Here is a 17,623-nt window from a genome sequence, read left to right as displayed (position 1 = left end):
GTTAATTAGAAATGACACGCTGTACTATTTCAGAAATAAAAGGGAAAAATGATGACTCCATCGCATTGATATAACTTACAAAAGTGTCGTTCATTTCTCCGTATAAAAATCGAGCAAGAGAAAATTTCTTTCATTTACCGCTAATGGTAAATAATAAAACAAATTAAAACCAACTAATCTCTTTATATTTAAACGATTGCTTCGAATGGATCACAAATAAAAATTCCTTTAAAAAGGCGAATAGACAACAATCATATAGCAAGTGACGATTATAATTTAATATACGGTTCTGTGTTTCTAATTATTAGCGATTTCAACGATTGCAAGGGGTTTCGATTGGGTCCAGTCGCTACTTAGGAAGATTAAAATGGAAGAATTGAGTCGTTTCAGCGTGCAGAGAGGCGGGTTTAATGGGACCATCCCGAAGGAAGCAACGACGCGGAACGAAACGGGTGACGACTGTGAAGCACGATAATGCGATGATCTTTCGGGGACAATATTAATGAAAGTCTATCCAATCGCGACCTAATGCGAAAATCGATAATCGGGAGGGCTACGGTTTTCTATTTTCTACGCGTTTGCCAGAGACTTTACAGAGTATCCGCAGTATTGTTCGACCTCCGAAGCTCGACGATTGAATTCAATTAAATTTCATTGAATTTCTATTAAAATTCTATTAAATTTCTACTCAATTTCTTGCTTTTAATCGAAGGTGAAAATAATTAATTCTTATTTATTTGTATACGAATTAAATTTAACGAAGAAAGTATCGATGAATTTGAAAGAATTCTTTGATAATATGCAGAGAGGAAAATTAAATACAACAGTGGTGAATGGATGTTTATACAAATTCATATTTTCATAGACATAATTATATAAAGAGATGGAAGCTGGGCAGGAATCCTTTTTATTACAAATTTATCTGACTGAATATTCTTAAAATCTTTGGGAGGAGTAATTAACACGTTTTCAATATTTTTAAAGGAAATATTTGAAATTGCTAAGGCAAATATTGACCATGCAAAATCATCTTTGTCCTCAAACAAGTGTGCAAGTAAAAGATTCGAATCTTTCGTACATGTTCAAAACATTTAAAATAATTAATATCTAATAATAACATTAATGAGAATTTCGTATAACATTAATCGTAAAACGTTATAAAGTAAATACTTGATGTTAATAATAAGAATTTTAACGTAATAAAGATATCGCAACATAAATTACATATATAACAATAACAACGATATTAATGCTCGAAACGTAGATGAACAAAAAAGTCTAATTTTCCAGTATTTCCACAAGGAGATAAAAAATTGTTAAGGGATGCATAGAAACGGTATCCATACAAGGGTTAAGCTAAGTATACTATATGGTCGTTTGATCGTAAGGTAGCTCGCGATGGCGGTGGACTTTTGGTCTTCGTAGAACGTTATTAATCATCCATTCAGCTCCCTCTATTTCCGGCTTAGCTTGGATCACAGAATAGCAGGTAGCCCCACCGGACGCTTGGTAATTATAATTAGCCTATTATACGGGGGACTGGAATTTTGTTTCGTTTTTTCGAAAGAGATCCTCTAGCTGGACCTCTTTTGTGCTCGAACCGCGTCAGGATGGTTCAAGCGAGTTTAGAAGATCGTTCAGAGGGCTTGGACGATTTGGTTTCTTAGCTGCGATCAGTATGGTGATCATCATCGCGAGCATGGAGATTTAGGTGAATGGGTGATGGTGTGTTTCGGAGGATGACGAGTGTTAAGTGAATCGAAGGCGGTGGGAAATTTTTGGCTATGAAATTTTTGGACGACCATACTGCGATGTTTTAATTGATTTCGTATCGATAGTCGTATTAACGTTAACGATATGCACGATGCAATTATAAATCTATAAAATTAGTCACCTTCATGGCTCTAACAATATTAACCGTATAAACAGCAACCACTTAGAACGCGACTTCCTTCTGCTTCGAAACTGCCAAATGACTCATGCTTTAAAGAATTATAAATCTGTCAAATTAGTCGTTTCGGCCATTCTAACAGCATTAACCGTATCAATGGCAACCACTTAAAACGCTGCTGCCTTTTACTTGAAAATTCTCGAACCACAAGATTCTTCCTCTTTTCTGAAGAATTAAAAAAGAGGAACAGACAGATCAGTGACAAATGGCGGTCGATCTTCTATCGTTTAAGATCCGTCGGGCGTATCATCAGGTGACAAACGATAAGCGCATGCAAAGCGAGTGGAAAGCAGATTTTGAGTAGCGTAAACGTCGCCACCGGGCAGCGGAAGATATCTCGTGTGAATGGACCGACATAATGTTCGAACCTGACTGATAGACCGAAAAAGGACAGGCAGACTTAAGCCTGTTTGTCGGCCCTCACGAATCAGCAGCAGCTGCGCCATTGCTGCCTTGTGGCCCTTTATGGGACCCCAACAATGGGCCTGTCGTATTTGGACAGTATTAGCGTTAAATTTGCTCAATGAAATAGTTTCACAGGAACGTCTGAACGGCGTGTAACACCGGGTACATGGATCCTGAACCAAGTCGAAGTCAAAAAATCTTATCCGACTTTTTCGAATCCTCGAAATGGCCACTGTAGAACCTTGTGTTTTCTTTTTTTTTCCTCTTCTTTCTTTCTTTCTTTCTTTCTATGTTTTTACGCGCGTGTTATTCGTTTCTGTGTTTAGCTTCTTTGTGAAAATGTCGTCAAATTGCTTAGGACCCTTTTCTCATAATTTTAACGTTGTTTGTTTATCGATATTCTGAGATATAAAAAAATGATTATGCAACTAATTAATGTTTTAATAATGTTTCGTTTTTAGAGCAGAGTACAGGTCTTGATGCCACAGAATCATCTTCTTTGTTGGGAGATTATATAGTAAAAAGAACTTGTATTGTCGTAAAGAAAATTATAACAGATCAGAACAGATTATAACGTAAGAGAATCGTGATCATGCGATTGCGAAATTTATTAAACGAAATTGTATTTTAACAGTAGGAATTTCCAATGTAAAATCAATTCTCATTGTCATTAAATCTAAATGTCGATTAATCGTAATTAGACTGTAGATGTTTGTAAAAGTGTGGAAATGTACAGAATATACGTAAAACATCTAAAATACCCAAAGTACTCGTTATAATAGTAGATAAAACAAATCTCTATTTTGGTTCCATCTCTTTAATTAAATTCATAGAAATATGCATTTATGTTTGTTATGAATGTTTACGCTTACAGTCTAATTACAAGCAAAATAAAAGGAAGTCACAGTCTGATTCTTAAAAATAGTAATACCGGAATTTTTATCAGCAAAGAAAATTAGTTTTCGCTAAGATAAAAGAAGGTTGTAGTTTAATTTCCAAAAATAATACCAAAAGTCGCGTTTTATTTGTGCAAACTCACGAACCAGCTGAAAAGAGTTCCATTGCTTCGAAGAATGTCTCGTTAGAGACATCAAAGTCGTATCTTTTATCATTAAAGTAGATTAGTATTGACCGAGATAAAAGGAAATCGTAGTTTTATTTCCGAAAATAATACCAAGAAACTGAAAAGGGTTCGTTTAATTTTTAAGAATAGTATTTTAAGAATAGTATAGTATAGTATTTTTAAGAATTGCATTTTGTTTGCGCAAATTCGCGAAGAAACTGAAAAGAGTTTCATAACTTCCGAGAATCTCTTTCGTCGTTTACAGTGAAATTTGACGGTAAATCACGTATTCGAGTGCTGGGCCCCGTCGCGTACAAAAGATTCGAATTGTCCGGGTATCACGTGCGCAACCCTCTTTATCCCCGTGTTACTACACACGCCGTCATTTGCATATTTCAGTCTGACTATCGCGAAATACCCTGGCCCGTCCTGTTTACTTCGCCCCCGATCTCTCTCGTTTATTTTTACATTTATTCCGGCCCAGTAAACGTTGTGTTATTCTCTCTCACTTAACGTTACGACTCTGTTTCTACGATGGAGAACAACATCCCGGGGTTAGATCCTTCGTTTTCCACGAAAATATGTGAGTTTACCGTTGACTCGCCCATTACGCCTTTTCCTACGTTTTAGAATGAATATGAGAAAACAAGGAAATATTTTATTGTTTCGAGTGAGAATGAAATTTGAAGATTGCAAAATATTTTATGATTAGGGAAATTTAGACTAAGAGTGTGAATCGTATCTTTTTCGAATGAAACGTGGAAACAATGTTTGGATGGGATTATTCAATTATTAAATTACTAAATTGAATTACTAGATTATCATTACTATAATGCATTACTAAAATTACTATAAGGAAGATAGAAATTGTAACATTTTCGAAGAAATTTGGAGATTGTGAAGCATTTTATGATTAAGGATTTGAGATTGAGAATGTAAATTGTATTTTTTTTTTTTTTTGGTGAAATATGGGAATAATTTTTGGATGGGATTGTTCAATTGTTAAGTTGAGTCACTAAATTATGATTTCAAAAAATTTGGAGATTATGAAATATCTTATAATTAGAGAAATTGAGACTGAGAACGTAAATCGTGTCTTTCTAGGGCAAGTTGACTCTGTCTGATATAAATCGCATTCCTTCTGGCAGAAATATCCAAATAGTCTTTGGAAGTGATCATCAAACCATCAAAATTGTCAAAATTAACGCTCCGATATATAAACCATGTGTTTTTGGAAGAAACACTCAAATAATATAGAAATCTAAAAGGAACATTTATTTCAAAAGAATAGTTTGCAGATTTTATGATTTATGGATTATATTTTACGGCTTTTGGGTAGCGTTTTTGTCGTTCGACAATTTAAAAAGAAGATTTTACGAATATCTTAAAGAAGGGATGAGAAATTATTAAGAAAAGAAAATTACAAGATGTGGATGTTGCGTCTTGTTTTGAAAATAGATTTATTAAGCATATTATTTCTTTCTCTGAATAAATAAATTTCATTGATGTGGTCGATGAACCCCAATATATAATACAACATATACCAAGCGAAAAATATTTTTTAAATGATATTTTGAAAAAAGGATAATGAATTGTTGAAACAAGAGAATTATGAAATACAGATGCTCTGTCTTGTTTTCGATGCTCGCAATCATAATACATAATTTTTATCCATTTCTTTGCCGATATCAAGAAAACAAGCAGATTTAAGGTTTGACCACGTTGCAATTACAGAAAAAAAGAAAAAGAAAGAAAAGAAAAATAACTGACGCGAAACAATTTGCGAATAATTTCTCACAACGCGATCGTTAAATCTAATTGTTGTAATCGCCAATTAGAAGACGCAAAACGATCGACGGGAAACGTAATCGAAAGCAAACATTGCGGACGGAATATCTGGAATTGGCCGTTTGGGAACGCAGTGACCGGCACTTTTCCGGCTGCGATTCGCCAGTTTAGCACGTGTAAATTCCAATATTTAACCAATCGCATTAACCTCTAATGCACAACGATGGACTAATGAAAATTGTATGCAAAACTGTTGGATTCGCATCGGCGGAAGTTCCGGAAACGCGGGCGCGGCCACGCGTAATTACCAAACGAATAACTCTTACGCTAAATACTAATTACGAAACAAATTACTTGCGTGTGTCATAAAGAAAACATTAATAGCTAAATATTTGCATAATATACTATCGACTGGCCGTTACGAAACGATATACAAAGCGTATCGATCCCGGTTATAACCGGTCGCTAGCTACTTCGCGCGAATTTATTGCTATATTAGCGTGAATGTTAATAAAGCATCGGAAATTTAATTGTTTGCACGACCCTTCAATCGTGTCTCGGTCATCGTTTCCACCGCTTGCTTTCACGAACGTCGTATCTTGCGGACCGATCGTCGATTCTGATAGTTTTCTTGCTTCCAGTTTGCCGGTTAATTTCTTCTCTTTCTGTATTACATATCATAACTAGACTGTTAGAATTTTTGTGTATTTATGAGAATTTTGAAGATGTAGAAATACAGAGGTATGTTAATTTGAAGGCAGAATATTTTTATTTCGCGAACTTTTTATCATATTTGGTTTATCTTGTGGATACAATAATTGATTAAGTTACCATAGGAAACTGATTTTATTTCTATTTACTCTTCTAATCACGACAAATGTTGCTTGGTATATCACTAACCAGACATTTCACCAAGTTCTCAAAATACCATTCATGAAGGACGTAATTGGACTTCGTGCAGCAATGCACGAAGAATGAAGTACAATTGGTACATTGGTAACATACTATATAGAATAGAGTAGACCTTAAATTTTCAATTTACGTAAAAAAAGAAAATTGTATCCGTATTCGATGTAAAGAAGAAACAAGTAAGAATGTGAACTGGTCTTACCCGAATCTTGCTCGAACCTTGTCCAAACCCTATAACGTGAGTTCAAGTGATCGCTACTTTCCAATACAGCTAATTTCTGTATAATAAAATTGCTCTATTACGCTAGTTCTATAGTGATCAAACATACACGCTAGTTTTCTAACATTTTCCTCTTTTCCAATGTATATAATCTATTTGCCGGTATCTGAAGAAAAGGATTAACTGCCCCTCGATCATCATGAAACTTACCTTATCTTATACGTTGCAAAAAATTTGACGAAACATGAGTCACCGACGACAGTCTACGTTTTAACCAACTTTATAACTGCATAGTCACATAACGAACTGGCGAGTGTCGTTGAAAACTGGCGAAAAACGTGACCTGAACACTGCCTCGAGGCAGTTTAATTGTCCGTCGAGATATCTCACCTTCCCAACAGCGGGTGCAATAAGTAACGCTAGGCTAAAGATGAGGTCCAATGCATCAATGTCATCGCGAACAACATTGTTCCCCGGACGGTGAGGACTTAGGCTCTAACGACGTATTTATGGCGTCAAGTTGCGGCTTAAATAATAACCAGTCGATGATTGATGGTACGGCCGTGCACGCAGAAAATCGACATCATTATTGTTGTTAGGGTTTTGTAACATCCGCCAAGATGCTTCACAGATCGCACAATGCGCGCGCGCGAGCACGCATTCGAGAACGGCAGATGCGTATAATCTCTCTGTATTAACGATACCTCTGATCGAGACCTGGCCTTTATCTCGCAAATCAGTTCTGGGAACGACGTGGCGTCATCGATTTTCCAGCGATTTTGCTCGAGAATAGGTGCTGCACTAATGAGAACGTGGCCTAAGGTAGCGAACTACGGTTCCACGCGATAAAAGGTACTTTTTTCCCCGAGGTTTTTGGTACAACTGGGAAAATGAAAGATCTTTAATGCATTGTGGTTGCGATCCTTGAATATGTTAGATCTCAATCTCGCTTTCGTTCCAACACAGAAAAAGAAGACGACTTTTGGAAAAAAAAACCTTGGCAAAATCTTAAGCATAGAATTGAAACAAAAAATTATTCGAGAAGAGGTTCTACAATTATGAGAACGCGGCTTACGACTACGACGACTACGTTTTAGACGATAAATGTAGTTCTTTGGGATTTTTTGGTATAATTGAGAGACTCAGAGATTTTTTATTTCCTTCGAATTCTTCATACCTATCTTCGTTTCGAGCGAAAAAAGAAAATAATGTTCAAAAAATATTTAACAGAAAATCTGGAACGTAGAATTAACATGAAATTGAGATGAATATAGTAATGTCAATAGGAATTTTAGTTTAGTTCCAGTTTTTCACGTCTAATATTTTTCATTTATTTATATATTTGATAGATGATAGCGAATGAATTTTTTTACTTCAATCTCACTGTTCTATATCATTCGAATTGTAATTATTACACAGATAACAACACGATATTATATTATTCACAAGTCAATACTTCAGGCCTTTCGCTATCTTATCAATCCCTTTTATTTGGTTATTCAATTATCTAGCATAACTTCTGTCGTGTTCCAGAATCGTTCGAAAACACTCCATTATGGCAATCTGTTTTCAAGCACGATCTGTTCTAAAGTTTCCATGATCCTACGATTTCCTGCAATTATTCCTTTTACAAATTCCATTAAGCTCGTCGACGTGAAACGCTATTTTTCCAAAGTTTCGCGCTAGCACGTGGATATCATTATCTTAAATTTTTTCCAATATCCAATTGTTAAAGGAAGAAGTTGAAAAAGAAATTTCGTAGAGGAAAGAAATTTGCCATGATACACGTGTGTGGAATATTAAGAAGTGTTTTAATAAAATTGTTAGAACTTCGTTGTTCGACGTGATGAATCGTCCGGATATTCGCCTAACTTTTTTATGAGTTTCAACTGGGAAAATGCATCGTGAAACTTGATGAAAAGTATGAATTTAACATTCGAACAAGTTTATGTAAACGTTAGATTAGTTCAATGTTAACTTGAGATATGAAGAGGAAAAGCGTAACTAAGGAGCCACATTTTGTAGGCAATATGAATTTGTAGCATTAATTTATTCCAAGAAAGTCTATTAATCATACAAAAGTGAAGGAATTCACTTCCTCCTAAATAGCATAACGAAATCTACGATGAGGTATTCATCGTTCCAGTCAAATAGGAAAAATGTAAAGATAGAGAAATAAACTGCATCTGTTATGCGATATTTGCATAAAATTGAAGCATCTATGATTAGAGTTACTGAACACTGGCTAAAAAAATAACAATGTCGTTGTAAACAAATAATAAAACAGGTCATGAGAAATATGAATCTGCATAAAAAATGGCAATCTACTCAGAAGTAAATAATATTCTAATTGCAGAGGGTTAAATGTAATTTCTAAAGCAATTTTTTTTCAAAATTACTAAAAGGCATAAATATCGTTGTAAAGAAGGATAAAACGAATGATGAAAAATATAAATATAGTCACGAAACGAAAGATACAAAGATATAAAACTCCACAGTCAATAATTCATAAGTAAACAATATTGTGATTATATTAAACGTAATTTCTTTAATGATTTCCTTTCGAAAATTGCCAAAAATCAGATATGTCATTGCTAAAATAATAAAACAGATCATGAAAAGCATTTTCCCCTATTGCTAGTATGATTTACAGAAATATTTACGCACGGCATATCCGGTTTATTACAGATAATACGCATTGCAGATAATATAGATTTTCTGTTGCATATTTAAATGGAACGATAAGCTGTAATTTATTCTTTTATTAGGTATAATAAAATGGCCGACGACATCAGGATGCTATGGACAGGATATTCAAAGCGTATCCAACGCGCGAGATATTTCGCGTTCAAAGAAGATATACGAGTCATAATTCCTTTTCCCTTGTTCTCTACGTTCATTTTAACCTAACGACGATCCTAACCAAGATCCCCGTAAAATCAACATCGGTCACGTACGATAGATTGTATCAATTCCGCATGCGATACCAGCGGTTGTAAAATTTGTCAAAGCTTAATCTCCTCTTTGTATATGTTCGGCTTATAGCATTTAGCTTATACTTGAAAGAAATCTTGACTTAATATGGTCGACTGAACTTAATTCATGTTTATCATTGATGCAATTCAAGATTTAACATAAGCTTATTTTTTTAATTTAGATACAAGTATAATGTAAATGGTTTTACCTTTTACTTGAATTTGTTCGTATTTTAACAATATCTGATTACAACTTAGTCTTAATTTGTAATTAATTTTAGTCCTAATTCATTCTTTACTTCAATCTTTATCTCCCTTCATTACCTTTTTAATTCAAAATCTAACTAAATTTAATTCTGACTCGTAACTAACATTGTCTCAATTATCCATTTATTACGAAACTCAGGATTGATTCAATCTCAACCCTAGAACTCTTCCACTCAACCTTCATCCAGCTATAACTCACATTAAGTTACATATAAAATTATGTATAATTTCTCTAAGACATTCTAAAAATTACCACCGATAATAAGCTTAAGTCTCTAAAAGCAAAACTCTATGATATTCCTATACCAAAGACCCTCTTTCAAACATCGTCAAATTCATTAGACAAATCATCACATAACTTCTTCGAAAGCTTAACAAACGTTCAATTAATCCCAAAACCACTCTAACTAATCATTCAAGTAGCATCACTAATAATGAAGGCCTAAGTCAAAATTCTACAAGCGAGACCCTATAATATTTCCACAACAGAAAGATTTTACTACCAAAGACCTTCTTTCAAACATTGTCAAACTGATGAAACAAATTATCACATAACCTGTCCAAAACCTTACCGAACTTTCAATGAATTCCAAAACGAATCACCACTCTAAATAACCATTCAACTAGCGCCACCAATAAGTGAAAACTTAAATCAAAACTCGAGAAGCAGAACCCTATAATATTTCTACACCAAAAGGATCCTCTTTCAAAATCGACAAATTGATCAAATAGATCACTGGACGCTCTGCTGGTCTCTTTTCCAGATGCAGTCGTGGCAGTGGAAACCACGTTGCTTCAAACGCGGTATATACATGGAATTCCACATTTTGCTCGCGTTTCTCGACAGTAGAGGAACCAAAAGAGAAGAACCACGCGTTTTCAGTTGGGCCCCATTGAAAGCGGCGCTCATCGACAATAGGTTAAAGCGTCAAATTAGGCGGCGCAGGTCAACTGCATGGGCGTCCCTCGCCGTCTCTCTCGTCATCGCCGTGTCGGCTGAATTCTGTGCCCCGGATATAGGGTTGCCTCTGTAATGCCATAATACAAATAAGTCAGTCAGTCAGTTGGTGCCCCGCCGCGTATACCCTACGGTCTATTATGGTTCTTGATCTCTCACCATTATGCGTCCACCTTTCTCCCTCGATTGTTGCCTGCAAAGTCATTCGAGCTAGCGTCAAGCTTCTGCACTCCCCTGTCCCTTTTATATCCGTCCTTTTCCAATGGTAATCCAGTTACCAGTAGGCTCTCTCTTTCTATTATATCGCGGACATTTATGCCCTTTTCCAACCTCGAATACGCCGTGTCTGTCGTCTCACCCGCGCTTAGACGCTCTATTCGCTCTGTAGATCCTGCCTTGCTCTCTTTCCGAACGATATTTCTGTCGAAAGAGAGGTTAGATAGGTTAGGTTGTTGCCCGTGAACAAAGATTAAGGATTCTTTTGATTTTATTGATAGGTTGAGTCTATAATGGTGTTTTTCAGGAAGTAGTTCCTCTTACCGAACAAGAATATCTCTCTAGAAGAGAGGTTAGATAGGTTAGGTTGGTGTCTATTGGCTCGAGATTAAGAACTCTTTCGATTTTATCGATAATTTTAGTATGTAATTCTGTTTTTTGAGGCAGTGCGTTCCTCTCACTGGCGAATATTACTTTAGAAGAGAGGCTAGGTAGGGTAGGTTGTTATTTATGGCTGGGAAATAAGATTTTTTTGATCTTCTTAATAAACTGAGGCTGTAATTGTAATTTACAACTAATTGTTTGGTTTTGAGTCCGAGAATAGGAAGTCTTTTCTCTTCAATTAACTAGGTTTAGAGTAAATGAAAGGGAAAATAGGAGAATATAATTTGAAAAATGTTATTGGACTAATATTATTCTTTTTATTTAAGGATTTTCAAAATATAGTTACTAATCTATTATTAATTTGTACATTTTGATAAAGTTCAGATTCCAAATTCCAAGTATTCGAATATTTATGAGTGTTGGTGTGTCTGCTATGTCTGCTACATCTCTACCAATTTACTCAAGGTACTCTTTCCTTTTTTAATCCTCTTGGTTCACGTGTTTCTTTCGCTCGCGAATTGTATCTCGTTTTGAGACAAACAAAATTGGCGAACGAGGATCGCGGCGGGCGGATCGCTCGCCGTCTCAATTAACTAATTGAAACGATCGTTTTATTCGTTCGGATCATAAACAAAGTCGGTGCCTGTTCTCCATAGGAGGAATGGGCGATTCAATGGAAATGAAATTTTACTTAAAAGCTCTATCGCCGCGAGATGAAATGGCAGCCTGTGTAAGGGTGCGATATTCAATTAGCGCGCGGCAACAACGATGACACATGGTTGTCTTCGCGCGATGCTAAACGAACCAGAAAGGACCCTTGGGGATGGCCAGCTGTTAGCATAACACTGAGTCGGCAAGTGCCGCACGAATATCGCAAACGAATCAATCTTGTCCATCTAAAAATCATACATTTCCATTTCTTTTTCTGTCTTCTATCGTTTTCTATCTTTTCTCCAAAGAATCTGTTTTAACAAATATCTAAAATTTGACGGAAAGATTTTCAAAGACTATAGAATTTAAATTAATTTTTGTGAATTATTTTAATGAAATTATTGATACGCTTATATAGAATATTTATAATAGTCTATTGATTATATAAAAGTCCTTTGATTCAGAGAAATTTGAATTGAAGATTTGCAAATTTCTGAATTTTTATTATCTTTACAGCTTCTTCTTTGCAATATTTTTTAACGAACAATCGTTAAACCGTGTAACATATTTTTATTAAGGATCGATTAAATGTATAATATTCTTGGGATAAAATTTGCTGCTCTTTTTTTGATTTTCTGGTGGAACCAGTTCTTCTTCCTGAACAGTGACTGCGCTTTTCAAATAAATATTTCGATCTATTTGCACAAGGGGGAGGACGGAGGGGCTACACACGATCAAAGGAAGGGAGACAAGCTTATTGTTAGTCTATTTTGTACCCTACTGGTTGCTGGCTCCCGAATACATTTCTACCAACAGACGAATCGAAGTCAATAAGCTGAAACGTGTTAGTTGTTGTAATAATAAAACCATCCAAAATTCTAGTCGTGTAATCCCCTTCTAATAATATTTCTCTAGGGACAATTTCTTTCTTCTATTTTTCTGTCTCCAACGATGAACGATAAAAATATCTATACAAACTAGATATAATATATTTTTTTAAAAATGTACTTATACTTATTAATGGAAGATAGAACGAGTTTAAGCGATCTATCTAGTGTCCTCTACTTAAACGGACAACCTAGACAGCTATAGTATCGCGATCTTAACTCGGACCAATTTTTAGGATGTATCAATCTTTTTATAATATTAGAATTGCCAGATAGGTGATATAACAAAGAAAATAATCGTTATATATACACGCGAGAGATTATCAATTCGACGAGATAATTCGTCCAACGGTTAGTAGATTAATTCATCTTCGCTTAATGGATTAACATCGAGATTCATGACTCAAACGAAACAAACTTAAAATATCTCTCCCCCTTTTGCAGTGCTCACAGGAATAATGGAATTAGGAACAGCTTAATCGTTCGAAAATTGAAGTCGATATGATCTTCTTCCTCCCACAACTTCTAATTTACCTAAAATACCAATAATCTTGTTCTCCAACCATGAACAAGTCCAATTTCCAACGTTAAAAGAAATGCATACATATTTGCATAAGCATTAACGTTTGTGCTTTGTTTCTCAAACTAAACAAACTTCACCTAGTCTCCCTCGATCGGCGATACCGATACGAAGCGGGATAGGTTAATCGTTGTAAAAGTAGAAGAGAGTCGTTCGGGGAAAAAGTGGACGAGTATAAAGGTGAAACTACGATGTGAACGAGTGAACAGAATCGAGTAGTCGAGTGAAGCGACGCCGGGTAGGCCATAAACAAGTGCTTACCGCAATCTAATGCGTCTGTAATTGCTCGAGCACCAGTATCTTCCCCAACGGTCCCACTTGCTCCCGCGATTTAATTACTATGTAAATGTCGCATTCCCTAAACTGTCCGTTTCCCCTCCCCGCGCCACGTCCCTGCCTCCCTACCCTTTTCCAGGCTGTCGCCCGATGTCCTTAATTACTTTATACGTTATTATAGCCCACCAACTACTGTCGACCGTACTCACTCCATCCGACAGCCCCGACCGTTTCACTCCATTCCGTTCGGCCATATTGTTGCCGGCTTAAGCCCCAATCTCTTTACCTTCTTCCTTGGATCCTCTGTTCTGGTTGCCGCGTGAGAATGAAAATCGTTGCCTCCTCCGAAGGTGGTTTCACCTTCTTTTAAACGATTGATACGGATTCTTTGCCGATGAATTCCTTTTTCGACGTTGATGAATCGTATCCTTCTATATTTCTGTTCTCTTTTTCTTTTTTTATTTTCTTCATGTTATAACTCGTAAATTGTATACGAGATTTTGAATCGTTATTGAATATTTGAATATAGTTTTGGATATCGAGATTCGAATACGCTAAATATACACGCGAAGAAATAAATTTATTTGATACGCGTATGTTGAATTTTTGAATCATTGTACAGTCTCCGGATATTGGAGGGTTCTCTTAGAATTTTGGAAGAACCAGAAATACAACGAAGAAACAGGCTTTTTACCTATGTATAATCTAAATTATTTTGTCGGTAATTAATTATCTTTAAGTGTCAAAATCTGCAGACACACAAAAAAGAGATTCTTTTATCACAGAGTTGAATATTCTTGCGAAGATTATACATTCGATACAAACTGCATTCTTTACTGTACCTCTATAGTATCTATTGATAAACAATGAATCGTTTCAGCTTTTTTCAAGGTAAAACAATTTATCTCGTTAATTCAGAAAGATCGGTTTCTCCTTTATGAAAGCATTTAGCAATCTCGAACGGCACGCTCCTTAACTACGTTTTGATCACAAAGTCGTTTCACGATATACTTTATAACATCGTAACACGGCCCGGAATTACGTATCTCATTATTCTTGTCTCGTACGCCGGCCTGTAACAGTCGTGTCATTAACTGGCGCTATTTCCGAAAAGTAAAATCTCCACAAATTCCCTTTCCAGCTACATTTGCGAATAAAATCTGAAATTCGTTAATAATAATAATAATAATAAAAATAATAAAAATAAAAGTAGTATGTTTGTTTCTTTCAGCTCCTTGGCCATGAAAAGGTACTCGGTTTACAATTTTTATCCTTATTTACTTCGCACTCTCAACCGTGCGTTCTTCTGATACATATATTTACACATTCCTCTTATCAGACTAGAAATTCGTTAATCCTTCTACGAATAAAATCTGAAATTCCTTAATTTTTCTTTAGAACGATTCCATTCACAACGACAAACTAAAATTTTTTTAACGATCAATTATTACTCACGTATTATGTGTCACAATATCCAGTGAAGCCATCTTTAGCACTGATTGTATGTTTAAGACTGTACTATTCGTGCTGTGTATTAATTCTTCGCTGACAGTAAGCATATATTTATTTAAAATAAATGTTTCGTAATTTCTATCTACATTTACGCATCGATTTCAAATTGTACCTTTATAATCACGGTAGTTGTGTCTCGTTAATAGACTGCGGGTTTCTATGCAGTTATAGGAATATTTGAAAGTGTACAATTACATAGAATATACATAATATGAAGAGATATATAAAATATCCAAAACATAGTGCTTCCTATAATACTTGCTAGGTAAAGAAATTTTCTACCTTTTTAATTGTATTCTAAAAAATATGAATCTGCAGAAGAACTCACAATCTACTCGCGGTATTAACAATAATTTCAAAAAGTTTCGTACAATGCGCATGATATATTAGTATTCTGTGGTAAGTGTCCCACAGTAGATCGATACAAAACGTAACATTAGTGGTTTCAGTCAATGTTCCGTGTTACTTTAAAGTTCTGTCGATAAATCGTAGCGCCCTGAGGGTCGATTACCGATTGATTCGTCTTGCAGGATCGTCTTTATCCCCGGTCCTACTATGTCTTAGCTGGTGGACAGTATAAATGGGTTCGCTGTCCACAGGAGTCCGATAATTTGGCAGCCGAGAGGGTTGTAAGAGGGCTTTGACCAGTTTGTCAGCCACTGATGTACCTAAGAGGGTCCTTCGGCTACGCTACGTCAATTTGTCTTGCACTGTAATGGATAAACTCCCTGCGATTTGTCACTGACCGATTCTCATTCAAAATCAATTGATTGCGAACATCTCTTTCGTATATTTTCAATATTTTTTAATACTATAGGGACCGATATCGTAGATATTTTAAAACTCATTTGAAAGTGAGGAATGCTTTGTAATTACTTCCTGCTGCATATTTTTGATCATTTTCGGCTCAATTATGTTTTTTCAACACATTGTTTGTCAGATGAATTATATATGTTTTGAGAACACATTAGCAATAATGTATAAAAAAACTTTTCTTAAACTTAGTCTTAAAATTTTCTTAAATTTTTTTTAACGGAAAATTTCTTATTCGAATAGTAAATCTTTTATTCAATGTTTCTTTTTTTTACTATTCTAATAGAGCTAATAATTTCATTAATTATGTCATTGTGTTTTCGCTAAATGTGTTGTATATGTTAATTAATGATGTTAATTTGCATTGAAATAATTTTCGGAAGCTACAAATTTTGGATTAGATCTTTTCGGACGCAATAACGTAATTTTTCCCATTAACTATGTTAATTATTTTAGCGAATACGAAACTCTATATGCATTCATTACATTTACCACATTTTCATATATTGATATTTATTACTACGTAATTATATGCGATACGACTGTTGCAGAATACGGTGTAGATTTTGCGAATAATTCCTAAAAGCACTGGCATAATGAGAAAGATACGAAACGTGCAAAGAAAATGAGTTTTCATATGAAACGTGAAAGTAGAGTGCAATTAAAAATGTACATACGGTTTGGAGATAGCTGGAAACTTAATTAAGTATGAATTATTAAAAATAAAAGAGCTACAATGTAAAGGGTGGATCAATTATATTTCGTATAATGCTTTGTATACATTTCCACATTTCTATACCATGAAGAAATTGTTACCTTTTATTTATTTTTCTAAGTAAGTGCATTGTATTATAAACTGGTTCTCATTGAATGTTATCAGTATCTAGTGACAAATGATACAACTGTTATTTCGAAACTGCGTTATCGACCTATAGTACGAGTCTTTACATCAAGTTACAAGGAAAGGTATAATCGTTGACTAAGTACAGTAAATTTAAGAAGTTATACGATAATCTTGAGAATGAAATCTAATTCTATAGTAATTCACGCACTTAACTATCTGTATTAAAACATAAATAATCTGAATTAGAACGTAATATATGTATTAGAACAGAATATATAACACATTTAACTTAATTCTAACATAAATAATTTATTTTTACAACATAATTATTGTATAAGCATTTCTTTTAAACTATTATAAATTAGTAGCCGTATTTCTTACAAGTCATGAACTGCTATCTACTACGCAGTGAACGAACTGAAACTTCAAGAGTTTTCGGATAGATGGCAGCACATGGCCTGTCAGTAAACAAGGAACGCATTTGTGTCGGACAAGGACAGACATATATTTTGTTAGAGGAAGAGAGCAATATTGTGCGATAAGGACAGATATACGAGCGGTGTTTGAATTGGTCGGCAAGGAAGAAGCGAGGGAGAGGGGGAAAATTATAAATTGCTGTTAAACTATTTCGATTTATTAAAACTAATCAATACAAAAAAAGAATAATTTGTTTTTCATATTTAATTGTACTTTTAAGCAATCGAAACAATACGATTGAAAATGGTTCCATATAAGTACACGGAGTCTATGCATGTAAACCATCTTTAACTTTATTAAATCTGATTAAATTGTACTATAGTAGGGGAGAAATAAAATTTGCACGTTTGATACAATACAATACAAATACAATATAAATATAAATATAATGCAATAAAATATAATACGAAAAATATCGAATGTTTTTCATGTAAAGTCCGTGAGAGA

The 17,623-nt window shown here is 34.8% G+C and overlaps 1 long non-coding RNA gene across 1 annotated transcript in view; it reads left to right on the top strand.

Annotated features, from left to right (window-relative positions):
* Positions 1-17,590, top strand: part of LOC122570196 — an 85,809-nt gene extending 68,219 nt beyond the window's left edge. Inside the window, exon 4 of the long non-coding RNA XR_006317739.1 lies at positions 16,407-17,590. This is a non-coding gene — a long non-coding RNA (uncharacterized LOC122570196). The remainder of the gene's footprint in view (positions 1-16,406) is intronic.
* Positions 17,591-17,623: the final 33 nt, after the last annotated feature.

The sequence above is a fragment of the Bombus pyrosoma genome, linkage group LG8, assembly GCF_014825855.1.
Source record: "Bombus pyrosoma isolate SC7728 linkage group LG8, ASM1482585v1, whole genome shotgun sequence".
NCBI classification, from domain to species: Eukaryota; Metazoa; Arthropoda; class Insecta; order Hymenoptera; family Apidae; genus Bombus; species Bombus pyrosoma.
The sequence above is the reverse complement of the archived record's forward strand: the minus strand, read 5'-3'. Positions and strand labels throughout refer to the sequence as shown.